Raw genomic sequence first — 5,448 nt, forward strand, 5'->3', positions numbered from 1 at the left:
GGATCTATCACTTTGTTCCAAGGCCTCATTGTGAGAATCCCAGCAAACAATGCGTAAAGATCGTCTCCAGCACCCAGTTTTACACACTTATCCTTTATCCCGTTTGCATCAGAATATACCAAAGCCTGAAGTACATGCCAGATCGTAATGTTAATGGAACGAGTAAATCAAAGCTGAATGTACAACTTATCAATGATGTGAAAATAACCTTCCATAGTGCAGCATAGTTTATTCTGGTGTGGTAATCAAGTTCTTTGTATAAACCGTGGTCCAAAAGTATCAACTGAGGTTTTCTCCATCCTGTGAAAGTGGGAACAAATACTGAGAGAAAGAAACTACATAATGTCATCTTCATTGCTCAAGCAAACATTCAAATTTTTTGGCAACTAGTAGATGTGTTAATCTCAAGACTGATTAGAAGAGTGGAAAGACAATTAGAACACAGCTGGAGAGTAGATTATGAAGAACCACCTTGCCCATTACGGAGAAAAAAGAAGACTTTTGGATCCTAAAGTGGAAATACTCTTAAACCAAACTTTCAAGACGAGGACAAGGAAATAGATGGCATACATGCATGAAAATACACAATCTTTTATGTTGGATTAAAGAGTTTTACTAAACAGAAGGGACAAAAAGGATACTGCCACATACAAGATATTTAGAATAAAAAAAACAAAATGGTTAAGTGTTCCTACTCAGGAAGCTCATACTTTAATTATTCAAGTTGGAACGAAAATTATGCTCAAAAAAAAAAAAAAAGAAACAGAAAACATCAGGATCAAGACCTCTTTTACAGATCTTTTTATTTCCCTTTAACTTACCTCCCAAGTAATTCTTCATGCCATTTTTCATAACCTACTTATGCAAAAGTTAAGATTCGACAGTTCTGAGGGTAATGGATGAGTTCCATGTCTTTTCTGTGGATTTTCAAATGTTAAATCTTTCATATTATCAAACAACTTACCTTTGTTTATACCCTAACATGGTGATTGGTTTCAAAAACCTTTTGAACAAACGCAAAACCAACTTTTGGGATTGACCAACTACAAGGTTTTGGATATATGCTCAACAACTGATATTGGGTTTGGTTTCTCATTTCCAGAAATTTAATCCAATCACCCCCACCCCACCCAACTCCAACCGCACCCCAAAAAAACCTTTCCATTTAGTCACCTACATTTCTCAAGTGATCTTTCACTAATTTTTCCTACCAGTTGTGCAAACTTTATGGCAGTCCCTTTCCCTCCTCTTCTATTCAATTCATATGGACAACAAATAGCTAGCATTTGGCCATAGATTCCCAAATATTTTTGACAAATCAGTTTCAGATGAAGTTAGAACATGTGTTTGGCCATAGTTTTTGTGAAACATATTTAAATTCTTTTTTAAAAAAAAAAACAACATGAAATATGTATGATTTATACCCATAAGTGCTAAAAATTATTTAAAATGCCCATAAGTTTGACACAAAATTATCATTTTATAATGAACTAGATAATACATTATCCAAAAATCATAACACGACATTTTAATAAAAACTGTTAATAACACAATTACCTCATTCACCAACCAACCAAAAAGGAACAAGCATCAGTAGCTCTACACTACCATAGTGAATTCTTTTTAAGCATAAACAAAGACACCAGAAAGAGCCATCAACAAGAAAACAGTTTGTTCAATTTCACTTGTTCCCAATTATAGTTGGCGTAATAATTAGTGGATGGACTAAGTAATAAATCTTTAAAGAACCCCTAAACTGGATTTTGGTCAAAAAATCACTTTTTCCTAGTTTTTGGGATTTTATTCTTTAGCCAAAAATTGACAAATTCTAAGGACAAACAAATTTTCCCAAAAACTACTTGTGATATCTATAGCCAAACGGGTCCACAGATTCCTTTTTTAACTTTTTGACCAAGTGGGTAGCACATAAATGGGGTAGCTTGACACCTACTCTTTCCCGAGTATTAGGGGAGAAGTTGGTGGCGATGGGGGCTTGGAGTATGGGGGTTGCGGATAGCATGTGGGGAAAGACAGCTAGTTGCATTAGGGAAACAACTAGAGAGGTCCTAGGGTGTCGAGGTGCAATGTTGGTGGAAGGGGAGGGGATTGGTGGTGGAATAGAGAGGTTCAAAACAAAATGGAAGCTAAGAAGGTTGCTTAAGCAAAGTGGGTGGAATCCAGGGACGAGGAAAAGAAGAGGCAGATGAATAAGAAAATTTATAAGGCAACGAAAACGACGGCTAAGTTAAGCGGTTACAGCAGCAAAGACAACAACCTTTAAACGATTGTATACTAAACTAAACTAAGGGAAACAGACAGAGATAAGAAGTTATACATGCTCGAGAAGACGAGGGTGAAGAAGGACAGAGACCTGGATCAAGTGAAGGGCATTAAGGATGAAGATGGCAAGGTATTGGCGGAAAGACACTCTTTAAGCAAAGATGGAAAGCCTACTTCCACAAACTATTGAAAGAAGGAAGGCAATCATTGTGCGATGATTTTGAGCACTATGAGATACATCGGGATTTTGGATATTGTAGGCGCATTAAGGTTGTAGAGGTGACTCACGTTGTTAGTAAAATGAGCAGGAGAAGAGCGATCGGGCCTGATGAAATTCCGGTGGAGTTTTGGAAGAGCAAGGACAAGGCAGGTATGGAATGGTTGACTCGTTTGTTCAACGTGATCTTTAAGACGGCTAAGATGGCTGAAGATTGGAGGTGGAGCACAATGGTACCGTAGTACAAGAACAAGGGTGATATTCAAAATTGTAACAATTACAAGAGTATTAAGTTATTAAGTTGCACTATGAAAGTTTGGGAGAGAGTAGTGCTATTAAGGGTGAGGACGGGTGTGTCCATTTTTGAGAATCAATTTAGATTCATGTCAGGCATTCTATTACGGAAGCTATCCATCTTGTGAGACTGATGGAGAAATACTGGGAAAGAAAGAAGAGTGTGCATATGTTGTTCATTAATCTTGAAAAGGTCTGTGATAAAGTTCTAAGAGAAGTACTCAGGTGTACCGGTGGCCTACAATAGGGCGATAAAGGACATATATGATGGAGCTAAGATGTGGGTTAGAATGGTAGGTGGAGATTCGAAGCACTTCCCAATAGTGGGACTGAAAACGCAAAGCGCAAATAAAAGTGTGGGCTTCAATGAAAAAAGGTGTAAAGGGAGAAAAAGTACAAATATCTACGTATAGTTCAAGACTAATAATAACAAGCATGAGTGAAAAATATATAAACAAAGAAATTGAAAAACAATTACGATAAAGTGAAATATCAATTGTTTAGTGTCGCTACTTCAGAAGAAGATACTCACTGGAAAGGAAAAGTATACCTTAAAAACTTGATGACGACACTGAAGCGCACATAAAGTGATACGAAGCACTCAACACGTTTTGAGCCTCACTTTAGGGATTAAGCACGCTTTAAGTGTGCCTTTGATAACGGTAAGAGGAGACTCGGAGCACTTCTCAGTGGAAATGGGGTTGCACCAGGGGTCAACTTTAAGCTTGTTCCTCCTAGCCTCGTTAATGGATGAATTGACGCAATACATTCAAGATGACATGCCTTCGTGTATGTTATTTACGGATGATACAATACTGATGAGATGCATAGCAAAGTTAATGCCAGGTTGGAGGTGCGGAAACAAAACTCTGAAAGTTAAAAGGGTTCAATTCAAGCAGGATCAAAACAGAGTATTTGGAGCGTGCAAATTCAGTGAGGGGTTGCATGAGGCCAACATGAGAGTGAGGCTTGACACACAGATTTCCCTAAGAGAGACAGCGACAAGTATCTTACGTCTATAATCCGGGGAAGTAAGGACAGGGAAGTGGGGACATTAATAATGATGTCACACATCTTTATACGAGCATCGATGAAGTTGAGGATTGCCTAATATACCACCGAAACTTAATGGTAAGTTCTACAAAGTGGTACTTAGACCAATGTCGTTTGTATGGAATGGAGTGCTGGCTAGTCAAATTTCATGCTCAGAAGATGCATGTTACGGAGATAAGGATGTTAAGGTGGATATGTGGGCAAAATAAGTGCAACAAGATTATGAATGAGAATATTCGAGATAAAGTTGGAATCGTCTCCACAGTGGACAAGACAGAGAAGAGAGGTTGAGATGATTTGGACATATGAAGAAGAAAGATGCAGAAGCCTAGAAAGGAGGTGCGAGAGGTTAGATATAGTTGGTATGAGGAGAGGTACAGGTAGGCCGAGGAAGTATTGGGGAGAGGTTATTAGATAGGACATGCCACAACTTCAAATTATTGAGGACATGATCATAGATTGGAGGGTATGGAGGGCACATATTAGGGAAAAAGGTTATCGGGTAGGAGTGTTGTTCTTCTTTTCAAAGGTTTAGGCTTGTTGGTGTTTGTTATTGTACTAGTCGTAGTATTGTATTCCATGCTTGTGATATCTATCATAATCTGTTATTTACTGTGCTTCAATTATTGCACTATTTTGTTGTTTTTGTTTCTTTCTTGCAGACTTATCATGTTGACTGTAAGTTGCATTATTTTTCTTCATTATTTCCTTTTCTTTGTCTTTGGAGGTAGCGGTATGGACTGCGTAAATTTTACCCTCCCTAGACCCCACTTTGTGGGAATACACTGGGTTTGTTGTTGTTGTTGTTTGTTTATTTCCTTCTTCTTTGTACTTGAATTTGCTACACCCGAGCCGAGGGTTATTAGGATCTTTAGAGAAGGATCAAGTCACAAGACGATAATCAGAAAAACTTGAATCAATTGACTTTGAATTTCACTTGCCTTTGCTCGAATTCCTAGATCGACCTATTTGGTACATAACTTCAGCTTGTTAAAGGGAGGTTGAAACCTTAAAGTTCAATGGAAAGAGAACTCTAACCTCTTGCTTTTGACTGAAACTATTAGTACGTCTTATTCCTCAAATCTCCCTTTAAATAGGATACTTATTACATCAATAGAAAGCTTAATCCTTATGGAACTAGGAAAGTACCCCGCATCCCCACTAAATGATGCAATATCAGCAAGTACTTATTGCATTAAAAGATTTCAACTTGACATAAACAGCCTAGAGTGTTTAAAGAGAGTATGAAAGCCAAAGAACCAATACAAGAGAAGATAAAACATTATATTTTAGGTTCTTTTGATCATAGTATAACGTACATGTAATTAAGAGGCATTTGTCCTTTCTTAATTTAAGTTAGCCGTGGTAGTATAAATAGAATATGATGAACATTTTTAGGGGAGACAATTTTTTTAGGTTCTGTCTTGGTGAGGTTTATGGGTTGAATCCCTTTATCTCTACATCAGATCTCTCTTGGATATCTTTTGATAAGATTATTCATGTATGAGTTCAATTCTCTTCTTCCTTGAATTCAATCATGTAATTATTTTTTCAAACTAGGGAAATAGAAATCTATATTTGTCTCTAATTTACTTTAATTGTGG

The 5,448-nt window shown here is 37.3% G+C and overlaps 1 long non-coding RNA gene across 1 annotated transcript; it reads right to left on the bottom strand.

Annotated features, from left to right (window-relative positions):
• Nucleotides 1-82: 82 nt before the first annotated feature.
• On the bottom strand, nt 83-5,437 carry LOC124894042. The gene is made up of 2 exons (XR_007050986.1): nt 209-5,437; nt 83-125 (listed from the first exon to the last, which is right to left on the bottom strand). It is a non-coding gene; the product is annotated as an uncharacterized LOC124894042 (long non-coding RNA).
• Nucleotides 5,438-5,448: the final 11 nt, after the last annotated feature.

This window comes from Capsicum annuum, unplaced genomic scaffold, assembly GCF_002878395.1.
Source record: "Capsicum annuum cultivar UCD-10X-F1 unplaced genomic scaffold, UCD10Xv1.1 ctg68610, whole genome shotgun sequence".
Lineage (NCBI taxonomy): Eukaryota > Viridiplantae > Streptophyta > Magnoliopsida > Solanales > Solanaceae > Capsicum > Capsicum annuum.